This window comes from Lissotriton helveticus, chromosome 2_1 (genome assembly GCF_964261635.1).
Source record: "Lissotriton helveticus chromosome 2_1, aLisHel1.1, whole genome shotgun sequence".
NCBI classification, from domain to species: Eukaryota; Metazoa; Chordata; class Amphibia; order Caudata; family Salamandridae; genus Lissotriton; species Lissotriton helveticus.
Window position 1 is genome coordinate 946,661,240 of NC_136059.1, and position 13,685 is coordinate 946,674,924.

Sequence of the window (13,685 nt, forward strand, 5' to 3'; positions counted from 1 at the left end):
TGGTTTTAAAACTGCCAAATCAACCTGGCAAATTAAACCTGTAGCCATGTTTAAGCCTTCCTTTTTAGATCGAGCCTAGAGCCAGCGTGCATGCGCTTCTCTGCGAGACTTAATGTAGAGGAGTAGAGAATAGAAGGCCCGCCCACATTTGCCATTGGCTTGTGTCATTGTCCATCCTAAATACTGGCTTCTGATTCATCAATAGTCTTGTTAGTCCCTCCTTAGTACCGCCTCCTTTTCATTTGTCACCTCCCATGGCAGCTGGCCCCTTTACTTCAGTTGTCATACGGTACGTTTTATTTAGACTGTGAGCACTATTTTCTTTAATGAGGTTCTTCTACCACAGACACAGCATGCTTTGGTGCCTTCTCCACTCCCCCATCCTTCCCATTGTTGTGCCTTCTTCACCCCCACCCTCCCTTCCGTTGTCCGTGCCTTCTCCCCCTCCTCTGTTGTAGTTAAGTCTTGTGTCTATGTACCTTCTCGCCTCCCCATCTGCCCTCCCTTTTTATATGCCTTCTCTCCCCCTCCCTTCATTGTCTGTGATGCCTACCATTTGCAATGCAATAGGTCTCGCATCAATGTGAGACCTGTTGCATTGCAAATGCTTTTTTTTTTTTTTACTTTACTGTTGAGCGTATCAAAGCAGAGGACTTAGCCAACTGTGCAGACCTGCCCGATAAATGTGGCTCTGCAGCAAGCTCTATATTCTACTAAACTGTCTCATTGGTGGATACACAATGAGCAAACACCACATGTAAAAACTGTGGGGGTAATTGTCCCGCTGCGTTAATCTCTGAGCAAACTGGGCGACGTGGGTTAAAATTGTGTGCAAAAGGTAGCTTCCTTTCATTCTAATGCAGTGTTGCACATGGGTTATGAAGTGCTTTCTAGTTACAATTCAGCGAAACTGTTAGTCTGTCAACAAGGGGTTCACAAAAATTATTTTTTCCATATATTATTATTCTTGGGGGAGTTATTTGTATTTTGGAAAATTCTCTTGTGAGATTGTTATCCTTGAAAATTAGACTAAAGTATGCCATTGCATACACAAAGCGCAAGAAATACCACCGGAATGTAGTGAGCATGCAGTTTCTAAAGTCACATGGTGGACAGTTCTTGTTTAGCGCCAGCGGGCGTGGCACACATTTAGCCTCAAAGTTCTCCTAAGAGGAAATAACAGAGTGTATAATAAACACAATTTACGCGAGACCCAATAGATTGGGATTACGCTGGTTTAGCACAAAATATGCCCAGCCTGCTGGTAATAAGCTATATATGAAAAATTACGAGTATGCATTTATTCGTCAAGGTTGTATTGTTAGAAAGGTTACAGAGAAGGACTAAAACATGGCAGATGGCGGAACCTTCATAGAAATGCACCTGATCCAAAATAACCTCAATAGTATTTTCCCCTTTATAAGTGGTTAACTGGGGATTATGTGCACACTGATAAAACACCCGCCATCACAGTGATAGTCCTAAACAGAACTTAACATATATTGAATTGATAAGCACAGGTGCACCATATATCACGATTGTGAAAAGACAATAAACTTATTATAAAGGCACAAATGGTGATGTCCAAAAATCTTATTTGATTGATTCCTTTATTTTTCAATAGAAAGAAACGAACAGGTTACAGAGAAGGCCCTGCTCACGTGAAACTTCGGTCTTGCTGAATCTTCACACCAAGGTTGCCTCCTCACTCTTACTTAAGTACACCATGTTTCAGTTGTATGCTTCGATTGGAGACTAATGCATTCTGGGAGTTGTAGTCTTGGTTTCCCTGAAGTGGCCTACTGCAACTGCTAACAGTGATGTGGAAGAGGACAACCCAAGGCTGGATATAGGTCTTCTGACATGCAGTGGGGTGGGCATCCTGCTTGGGGTGTGGCAGCAGCAGTTTGTACTGCTCTCGAGTACAGGACATGCTGAAAAGGGGGTGTGCTAAGAAAGCGAGCACCTACATTCGGGGTGTAGAACTGCTGTGGGGAGTCCCCACACGGAGTGAAACGTTAGGGCGACTTGTGCTGCCCGGCAGAGTGGGCACTAGACTCGATTTCAGACGGAAGGGAGACATTGTTAGAATCTATTGGATACAGCAGGGCGCCTGTCTCATGACAAGGAAACAGTTTAGGGACCTGGTAAAATGCACGCTACCTGCTTCAAAGAAAGCAAACTACAACTTTATGTTGTCAACAAAATGTAAAGTAATGAAACTAATATTGCTTAAGCATTTGCAATTTATGTAACACGTTCTGCTATGCTGCTATTGTTTTTGTCATGTAAATAACAAATGTCATTAGCCAAGGCAGCGGTATTCAGTGCAATTTAAAGACAGTGTGTGTTATGCTGGCATTATCTATTGAATCGAAGGTACACAAACTTAGTAAAAAATACATCTTTTTTGGAGCTCTCTTACTGTTAATAACGTGCATTTTCGAAACTGAACAGCAACCAGGGCAAGCTCTGCTTGTATTTGCTACATAGCCAAATACTTACGAGTTCCCCTTATAAGGCGAGACCTATTGGCTATGCCATTGTTTGTCCTTCCTTTTGTAGGGGACCTCAGCGAGGTAGTGCCGGCCCGGGGTCTCGAGGAAAGAGAACAGTAGCGGCGAGTATGATGTCGCAGGCATTACTAATGTGTCCCTTCACCGTGCCCGATTGTGCACAAATGTAAAGAAAAGCGCAGAGTTTGTCTCAATTTTACGTCACTTGCGCCTACATATACAGGGATGGCTTCCCCCGCCAGTAAGCCACTCAAACTCCCTGGTACACGATAGCCGGTTTTGTAAAAACAAACGGGGTGACAATAATACCAATTTACAAGAGCTTTACACCCCCCCCCCAGTATTTATTTATCTGTACACAGGGGTTTTGATATTCCCCCTTCATGGGTCACGCTGTCCCTTTGCTTAGAAAGTGGCCGTTACTTTATTGACAACCTTCCCTTTGAGCAACGATGTAGAAGTAAATTAAGAAGAGAAGATTTCTAGTTTTTTCAGTTCGTTTTTTTTTTTCAAAAGAAAACCCAAACACCGCCCCGCCGAGTAACCATCTCCCTCCTCTCACTTTAAAATCACCCGACCCCGGTTATCAAGACTCGTACGCCGCAACTCTCCACAATTGCGGCGGACTTCAGGCATCCTCTGGGAGTAACCACCACTGACTCTTCACTCCAAGCCTCCATGCTGTACTCTTGAACCGTGTCGTCCTCACTGGTGTCTGCGAACTCCGCCGAGCAAGAATGGCTTCTCTCCTCTTCGGGCGTCCAGTTCCTTGAGGACACGCCTCCAGATCTGCTGACGACTCCTTTTCTCCTCCTACCAGCGTCGGGGATTGGTCTTCACCCTCTGTCGTTCCGCCTTCCTGCTTAAAGGAACAGTAGTCTATTGTTTCATAGGTGGTTTGTTTTCCCGGGTTTATTTTAACCCCTTCTCTTTCTTTTGTGTTTTTTTGTAGGAGCATGGTCGTTTGGGATGGCAGTTACGAGAGCGGATATCAGGTAAGTACCAGGGTCGTACACCCCTGTTATAGTTGGTTCACCCCGTTCATTCTTTGGTGTAAGGCCACCAGTCTTCCCAGAAACCCCTCCCTCCTTCCACCACACTGCGAGACTATCAACTGAGTAAAGCTGGCAATTGTTAACAGTGTTACATTCAGCAAGTCTAAGCTTTTTCAGTCAATACCACTTGGATTTGTGGTTTAGCTTTCCCATAAGTATAGCCCTACAAGTCAAAGCATGATCAGAAGGCTAAAAAACAAGTATATGTGGATAAAGATGATCCCTTTGCCATATGGCCAGTTAGTTTATTTGTTACCGTTCAACCTCTGTGCCTTCTGCCTGGTTAGTTACCTCTTCTTCTGTCCTTGTGTGCCAAGTTGCCTTTCCATGGCCCTGTCATGGAAGGCGCCCTTCAAAAAAGTCTCACCTATAATCATGTGGAGATATAACTGCCATGTTGGAATGTACCACTCATGTACCACTCATTCATGTTGGAATGTACCACTATCCCAGTCGTGGGCTGTCCTTTTTTGCATATTGTCGTTTTTTCCTTAACACCCAGTGTAAGCCTTTCATAAGTTTGAATTTTAGGATTGCACTCATCTTTAACTGAATGTCCGGTACTAAACACACAGGGTCCTGCTCAAAGGGATTGAGGTGACCAGTGCTTGACTACAGCGGGAATGCAGTAGATTCTTGTAACTATTTTTGAACCAGACGAAGATTTCAGCAGATGTTATAACAATTGGAGATCCCCATATGGTCCTGTGTCCCAGAAGTAGTCTATTTTATGAAGTCTTGAAGGTCGGTAAGCAGAGAGTTTAGAAATATGGCCATGTTCCTATGCATGCATACAACACATCCTCGTGCTTGGTGAAGTTATTAGGACATTTAAAGGTGATGGCATCTGCATACTGTGTAGTATTCTGTTTAGGATTGGGAACTTGGAATAGGAATTGATCCAGCGCCCCTATAGAAAAACTGTCTCAACAATGCTACCCAACACCATGATACTCACCATTAATCATAAATCACTCACAAGGCCCATATACTAACAAGGACAATTTTTGGGCAACTGAATCATGTGACCTAATTATTCAGAACCTATACACTAACTATTTACATATTTATATACATCTGCAGTTTATCATCTCTTACCATGGTTTTTATGCAAATAACATTTTAATTAAGTCACTAAGGTAAATGGATCAGCTAATGGTAACTAGACCATGAATAAACAAGACCAGCTTGTCGTTTCATAATCTAATTCACTAGATATCAAGGCAGGAAACCCAAGGTATTCAAGGCATTACGTCAACTCCTAGATCAGCATGGGTTGATCGATGGGTGGCCCGTGGCAAACCCGAGGGATCCTGGCTTTACTTTTTTTTCTTCGCCGCACAAGAAATTTGTGCGAATGGACTATATTTTTATACCTAGACATATGGCACAAGGATCTTGTATGTCAGCTAAACCACGCATTACATCAGATCATGCTCCAATCGTTATAGATGTGCCTATATTTAACACCCAACAAATACAAAGAGCCTTTACTTTTAATAAGAAACTCTTATTAGATGAAATATATGTGAAACAAGTAATAGACTGGGCTCAGCAATATTGCGATCTTAATAGAGGCTCTACATCTCATGCAATGGTATGGGACTGCTTCAAGGCAGGATTACGAGGCGAAACCTGTAGTTATAGCTGGAGCTTACAACAGAAAAAGAAGAATATAATGACACAATTATTACAAGATTTAATAAATGCAGAACATGATCTAATGCGTGATATTAGATTACATCGAGATAGCGAAACTCCACAAGACGAAGTTGCGAAGCATAAAGCCAAGATAAATGGGGTTTGGAGCCAGGATATAGCACAGCAATACAAGACTTTTCGTGCAGAAAGATATGAATATGGGGAAAATGTGGGCAGATGTTTAGCTCAAAGAATGCGTGGGAGACAGACTATACAGCGTATAACTTCTATAGAAAATAACCAGGGCACCCTAATTGAGTCATCTGAGGGGATTCTGCAGGTCTTTTATGAGTATTATACAAATCTATATGCCCAAGAAGACTTCTCATCTGATCAACTTGATCAGTATATAGATAAACTTGAATTGTCTCAATTAGAATTGGCACAGCAGGAACAACTAGAGCTCCCAATTACAATTGAAGAACTTGAGACCTCCTTGAAAGAACTGGCCCTGGGCAAAGCTAGTGGTCCTGATAAACTTCCGCTAGAAATCTATCAAATGCTATTCCCCATAATTAAGAATGATATGCTTGCAACGTTTTTAGAAGCCCAAAATGGCTATCCGCCGCCATCATGGGAAGAAGCAAGCATAGTTATATTTCGCAAAAAAGATAAACCTTCACATCTACCTGGGTCATACCGGCCCATTTCACTTATAAATGCTGATGCAAAATTATATTCTAAAATCTTTGCCAACCGATTGAGCCAAATCGTTTCAACTTTAGTTTCTGAACAACAGCACGGCTTTCTCCCAGGTCGCGGTACGATTAATCATATACACCGGGTTATTGCAACTTTAGATTATGCTACTACAAATCATTTGGATGTTGGATTGGTATTATTAGACGCAGAGAAAGCGTTTGATCGCGTTTCATGGGTATTTTTATGGTCGATTTTGAAGAAAATGGGATTTGGACTACGTTTTATATCTGCTCTACAAATCATGTATAGACACCCGAGGGCTAAGATATGTATCTCGGGGCAAGAATCAATGGCAGTCAAAAATCACGCGAGGCACACGGCAGGGGTGTCCCTGTTCACCTCTTTTATTTGCTATGTATATAGAACCACTGCTAAAGGCATTAATGTCATCCCAACATATACAACCCATGGTCTTGCCTGGAGGTAATATAAGTGTGTTAGCTTATGCTGACGATATTGCAGTAATAACATCTGACCCGGAATCCGGATTAACTGAAATAGAAAATCTGACTCGTGAATTTGGGAATGTGTCAGGGTATAAACTTAATGTTCAGAAAACACAGGTTATATGCTCAGCAGGATTATGTACTAATGATAGTAGAGTCACTCTAGAGGCCAAATATTTAGGCATTAAAATTAGATTGTCACCTCAACAGTTAGTTATGGTGAACTGGTCAGATATACTATTATCAGTTAAAAGTCAACTAGAGAAGATTGAATGTCTACATCTATCATTGGTTGGGAGACGTAATGTTTTAAAAATGACTATTTTACCGAAAGTTCTATATTATTTTCGAGCAATACCATTGGAGATACCCACACTACAACTGAAGAAATTGCAATCTATAACTGATCGATTTCTATGGGGCTGGAAATCTTCGCGGAGAGCACCCAAATATATGACATTACCAATCTTAAGTGGGGGTTGGGGAGTTCCGAATTTTGCATTATATTATTTGGCATGCTTAATGCAAAATAACAAATATTTTTCAATAGGTGGAACTCCACCCACATTTGAAAGCCCAGATATCTTTTCTCTTTTACTTGGCCCACAATCTCGGCAAATGCTGCTTCGTTTTTTAGAACCAAGCTACTATAAAAGAACTAGATTCAAACTTATAATGTCCGCCTTTAAAGGATGGCGATCTATACGGAAGCTTATTTCATTGAGACGTATTAATTTTTACACTCCTTGTAACTCTATAGAATTGCTTCCGTTGATATTCAGGGATCGTATTATGGGTATATGGCGGGGAAAAGGCATAACAGCCATTGGTGACATGTTTAAAAATGGCACATTTGCTTCATTTCAGGAGCTAAAAGATGAATATAGTCTTTCCCAATATGATTTTTTTAAGTATTTGCAAATACGGAATTTTATCTTTACACATCCAAATATTGTACCACTATGCCATAATGAGTTTATGGAAATATTTAAAAAAACAACACGTATAGGGATTATATACAACTATCTGTTAAATTTACAGCAGGACGATTTGGAACAACAGGAATTAAAATGGTGTACGAGACTAGGTACATCTGTAGTACCTTTTCAAGAATCAATATGATTGGCCGATAAAATTATTTTATCTGCTAATTTATATTCACAGCATTATAAAACTTTATTTAATCATTATCATACACCACTTAAAATGTTAAAATGGAGTAATCGTAACAATGGGAAATGCTATAGATGTCAATGTGATCTAGCAGATATTATACATATCTTTTCAGACTGTCTTATATTAAAACCTTTCTTTGTATCCATAGAAATTTTCTTAGCACATATTACAAAATGCGATGTAAAAATCTCAAGAGAGATGATTATTTTTGGTTTATCAAATGATAATGAATTGTTCTCAGGTTATCAAGAAAACAGATATATTATATTCATGGCTATGGCTGTAGCTCGCCTTTGTATATCATCAATGTGGCTAAAGCCTGAAGCACCTACATATGAAATGTGGCGAGCAAAGTTTTATAATATTTTTCATTTAGAATTTAATCTATATCGCATTAAATCAATTGTGAAAAAGCGTAGAGGATATAAAATATGGCAGACTTTGATAGATTATTTGGATCACTAGTGATTATTATTCCTGTTATCAAATGAGATAATCTGTTTAGACGCTATTTATTTTATGTTAAACCACTTTTTACTGCTTATATGTTTATTTATTTATGTTGAATATGTAAACCACAAAGCTGATATATGGATATGCTGTTTGGGATATGATATAATCTCTTTATATGTTTATATTCTTGTATATATGGCCTTGAACTGAATCAATAAAAAAAAAAAGGAAAAGCATCTTCTTTAATAAATCACAATTTTATTAGCAATTAAGCAGCATTTAATGAGGAATGATCAATAAGGCTGACATTTCAAAGCAAATCAGTAAGCATGTATTAAGGCAAATAATAGTTTCCAATCCCTCAAGCTAATTCCCTAACTATTCTTTGCTCCACCTGAAAGGGAAAAATCATTTGGGCCTATTATCCTCACGTGCGCCAAAAGTCCATCAGCACGACACGCCTTTCAGGATTCGGAAAGCAAGAAGCGCCCTCCTGTCAAACGGGCCAAGTTTTATACCTTTTCTGTCTAACTAATTTCACTAAAATGTATTCTTTCTCTTGCCATCCAGAGTTCTGATTGGCTGACAGATGTCAGTCCATGTCAGCTCATCACTTTTTCAATCCAAAAACCGAGCCTTTTCTTTGGCTCCATTGTCCGACTAAATACATGACTTTAGCTTCCTCGGAAACGCAACATTCTTCAAGTAACAGACCGTTACTTCCTTAGCTTGGCAGCCTTGCCGCATCCTGTCCTTGATTTTGTCATTCTCAGAGCACGTCCTGCACAAGAGTCATTCATAAGTATTTCTTTGACAACTGTCGATGTGGTAAAAGTTTCCACTTCTGAGAGAACGTGCAGGGCTCCACACTGGACAGGATTCTAAGCACCATCTTTAAAACGCTAGGCCTTAAGCCTCTCCCTTGGTAACTAGTATTCAAACAAACACAAGACATTAATTAATTAAAGTATTGAAACTCGTTCTGTTACCCACCCCCTTTGCTAATTATTATCCCATTAATATATGTTCCCTAGCTGAAGCACACAGAGCTGCATGTTTATATCTACCATCTTTATTTAGGCCGCAGAATCCGCCACGAGCTAATGCCACATAAAGACAAAAGGACATAACACAAGCACACAAAATAAGCACATGCCAATAATTAAACAGCGATACAAAAGGGGATGATGGACGGAGCGTTTGAGCAAATCAAACACTCAATTAAACAGCCGCATTTAATACTGACAAAGACAATCGACAAGGTTAGTTTATTATTTTCAACACACTTGCAAATGCAACATAGAGTACATAGATTAATCCCTTATGTCGTGTAATGCATTTTAAAACTTAGTTGATTAGTATTTCAACATACACTGATTAATACAGTTACGATATTATGGAAGTTTAACTTTGCGAGTCAGAACAAAATTTTATTCTGAACCTCGCTCCATCAACTCCCTCATCTGGTGATTTCAAAATCACCAAACTACACCCAAAATTTTAGCAAAATTTTAAACCCTTGAACATGTTTTGACTTTCACTGTATTAGTGTTTCTAAAGTTTCGATTCTGCTCTCTGCTTGTAACTCTCATACTGTGATCTGCGAAACTCTTCTAATTCTATTTCCTTATCTTGTTCCTTTCTGAGCTTATAAATCCTTTTCTTTTCCCTTAGGTATTTCTTTCTTTTGTGTAGCATGCAACTCATTTTCAACAAAAGTATCACAAAAACTATAACTAATAAAGGAGTCAGTATTTTGCCAAAATTGAACTACCAATCTCTTGAAACCAGGTTTTGATTGCTGGAAATCTTTTACTCAAGCGTTCTGAAAAATCTTCATCTTCTAAAGGTACAATTTCTGAATGTAATTCTGTAATGTTTTTAATGTACATCTCAATATTCTGGCTCTTGTCAGGAATATATGTGCAGCAATGCTGGACATTTAATATTCCACAAACTCCTCCCTCTTTTGCTAGCAGAATGTCTAAAGCAAGACGGTTCTGCATAACCATAGATCTCATAGCAATAATTTCAGTATCCACTAGCTGAAAACCACCCGCAATATCAGTGGACAATCTGTCAACAATTGTGGACAATTTTCTGATTTTAACTGCATTCAGGGTTATACCCACAAAAGGTATTACTGCACCAAAAATATCTCCCAAAATTTCTGAAAAACTTTCTCTTTTGAATCTACTCAGATGATTGCTAATTTCAAATGAACCTTTTTCATTTCTGTCTACATGAAAAATCTTTGGGAAAACTAAACCAACATAACAAGTCCCATACCAGTGGTCTGGGAGATTGTAGTAAGCTTTGTCCCCACATACAAAATAAATTCCAGGAAAAATTGGATCTTTGCCACCTTTGAAACCCCATCCACCCAAGATTTGATAAGTATCCTCGCATTGGCTTGCACCCACAAAGTAATTGTCAAAAGCGTGTTGTCTCTTTTAATGCAAAGCTTTCCACTAACCGGTTTATCTATGTGAATAGCAACATTTTCTAATGATCTACCATTAAGCTTTTCATCCTCAATTTGCCAAAATTTAGATTTGGTTTGTTTCAGCATTTCATTTCTTTTATAAATTGCTCTTCTCTCTTCAACTAAGTTTAAGAGAGATTTCTCTTCAGCTCTCAATTTACAAGTTAGATTGTTTCTAAAAGCATACTCCTAAGTAAGTTCATTAGTTACAATGAAAAATTCCCTCATCTGTTTAGCTTGTTTATGCTTATTCAAGCTTTTATCAATATTTAAATTTGCAAAAATCTCGTCGTAATTAGAATAATAGTACTCTAAACGACCTGTTTGATAAAACAGACTAGCTATTACGCTGCAAGTGATGCCATAAGTAAGGGGAAGCATATTATATGTCACCCCCTCCGAAACAGAAGCAGGTAGTTTCACACAAATGTAGCAGTCTTTAACATCCATGACCCTAACATATTCAGATAGAAGCCTTGAAAAAGTATTACTAGAAAAATCACCAACAGATCTATCTTGGTGGATCTCTGGCTTGTGATCAATAACTCTGTTAGTTTTGCCTACAGCACCATGATTATCTTGTTTAGCCATGGCTTTGCTTGTCATGTTAGCTTTGTACATTTCCTTGTCAACTCCAAAAGGGAAAATGACAGCTAAAATTAACCAAACCAAGATTATTCAAACCACACAAATTAAAGACATTTTGCAACATCATCTTAGGATAGAACATCTTGAATTTCTGTTAGTAGTAGGCATCTTTACTCTGTAACAAGAGCCTTACAAAAAAAACAAAAATCTAAAAATTACTAATACCCCCCTATTTTACTTTAAAAAAAAAAAGAAAATCCTACTTTTTAACAGCTTTTCTTCGACCTTACGTCTTACATCAATGTGTTTTTCCAGCTAACACAATTTCTTCGACCTTGTGTCACCTAACACAATCTCTTCAGCCTTATGCCAAAAACAGATTACAAATTTATATTGAAACAAAATCAGTCATTATCACTTGTGTCATTTATATCTTCCTGACTACTGCTATTCACCTCCACCACAGGTGGGATGATAATATAAGTCCACTCAGGGGACTTGTACTTCTGGTTAGGCTTTGCAACTCTTTTTGCCCTACTACTAATCACTTCAATCTTTTTCCCTGCTTGAATTTTCTTATCTGTTTCTCCTTTCTGACTTGATATTTCGTTAATCTGCTCTTTTGATCTGTTCACCAATTTAAATTTTAGACCTTCATTCTATAGGCCAATTATCACCTTTTCTTGGTAATTTCTTCTTTGGTTCAGATTTGTTACACTCTGCTATCCAAGCTCTCTTTCTAAAATTTCTTATTTCGGAATCTTCATCACTTTCTTCTGATTCCGTTTCCGAGATTTCCAATTCTAAATCTAGGTTCTTCTTTACTCGGCAGTTTCACTCCGTTAGAAACATCATCCTTATAGCTGGTACTCGGAATTTCGTCTTCTTATTCTTCTGCAATAACTTCCAACTTCCTAGTTTCAGGATTACCGTTCCTGCCTTCAGAGCTTCCAATCTGCTTTTCAATACTCTCCTGATTTTGAATTACCACTTGATCAGACTCTTCTTCTGCTTCTTTTTCTAGCAGATTTTCATCATCTTCTGAGTTTAGTATCACAATTTCTTCAGTATCTTCATTCAATGCCTCATTCGCAATTGAACTTTCCAGATGTCGACCTTCTTGTCGATCTTCAGAATCTGGATTTCTTTCAGGTTCTTGTTCAGAATCTGAATCGGTTGTAGTGTCACCTTCGTCAGGATTTTCAGGTGGTGGCACACGAATGGTGTGACTAGCGTGAATCCACCTCTTCAATCCTTTGCACTGTACTGCATTTGTTGTGACAAGTATCACTTGTCTTGCTTTTTGCCACCTGGGCACTAGACAATTTCTTCTCCGGTGTATTTTTGTCCTCACCCAGTCTCCTGGTAACAGAGCATGAGCTTGTTCCTTCTCTCTTGTAATTACTTCAGTTCCCACCTGATGGAACACAGAAGTCACGACGTCAGAAAGGTTCCTACAGTATTCCAAAATGACGCTATCATTTATACTCATTAATTTTCCAACTGGTACAAATGCTTGTCTCATGACTCTACCCATGACAATATCATGAGGGCTTAGACCTGTCGTTTTTTATCAGGAGTACTTCACAAAGACATCAAAACAAGTGGAAGTGCATCAGTCCACTTTACTCCTGTAGCTAGACACATTTTAGCTATCCTATTCTTGATTGTACCATTTATTTGCTCAACAACACCTGATGCTTCTGGTCTGTAGGCACAATGCAGCTTTTGTTTCATATTCAATACTTCACATTTGTAATAGTCTGTTTTCAAAATGTGTGCCACGATCAGTTTCAACAGTCACTGGAAAACCGTACCTAGGTATGATCTCCCTTAAAAAAAAATTGCAACAGTAACTGAATCATTGTGATGTGTTGGGAGCGCTTCCACCCATCTTGAAAACAAACAAACTATCACTAGAACATACCTCAACCTGTTATGGGGTGGCATGCCAATGAAATCTATTTGCAGCCTGGTAAAAGGACCACCCTCCCGTCCTATGGTTCCCATGCTCACAACTGTTTTTGTGTTTGGGTTGGTCTACTGGCTGGTCAAACATCTCTGACAAAAAGATTCTGCAATTAGTCTGAATTTTGGGTTGAACCATGTCTGCCTAAACAATCTAATCATTGAATCCCTTCCAATATGTCCTGGACCATGATACATTCTAGCCATGTCAGCAATCATGCTATTTGGCATAACTGGTCTGTCATCTTTGTAAACCCAAATCTCATCTTCTTCTCGCTGTCTGCAACCTGCCTTTATCCATGTGTCTTTTTCCTCATCATCTGCCTCATCTTGTAAATCTTTAACTCCTTGCCATGTCTCAACTACAGATGTTAGCATAAGTGAATTCAAAACATGTTCATTGTCTTTTTCCCGATTGATTGAAAAATTGTTCTTTGCACAATACTTGGCTATTTCATCTGCATAGGCATTTCCTTTACTTATATAATCATTGCCCTTTTTATGTGCTGTACATTTCACGACAGCGATTTTCTCTGGTAGCTGAATGCCATCGATCAACCTCTTGATCAATTTTGCATTCCTGATCGGAGTTCCC

At 39.0% G+C, this 13,685-nt stretch overlaps 1 protein-coding gene across 2 annotated transcripts in view; it reads left to right on the plus strand.

Annotated features, from left to right (window-relative positions):
- The first annotated feature begins 3,406 nt into the window (after nt 1-3,406).
- FANCC (FA complementation group C) overlaps nt 3,407-13,685 on the plus strand; it is a 1,254,769-nt gene continuing 1,244,490 nt past the window's right edge. For both annotated transcript variants that reach the window (XM_078675695.1, XM_078675696.1), the window contains exon 1: nt 3,407-3,511. The gene's annotated coding sequence lies outside the window, so the exon portion shown is untranslated. The remainder of the gene's footprint in view (nt 3,512-13,685) is intronic.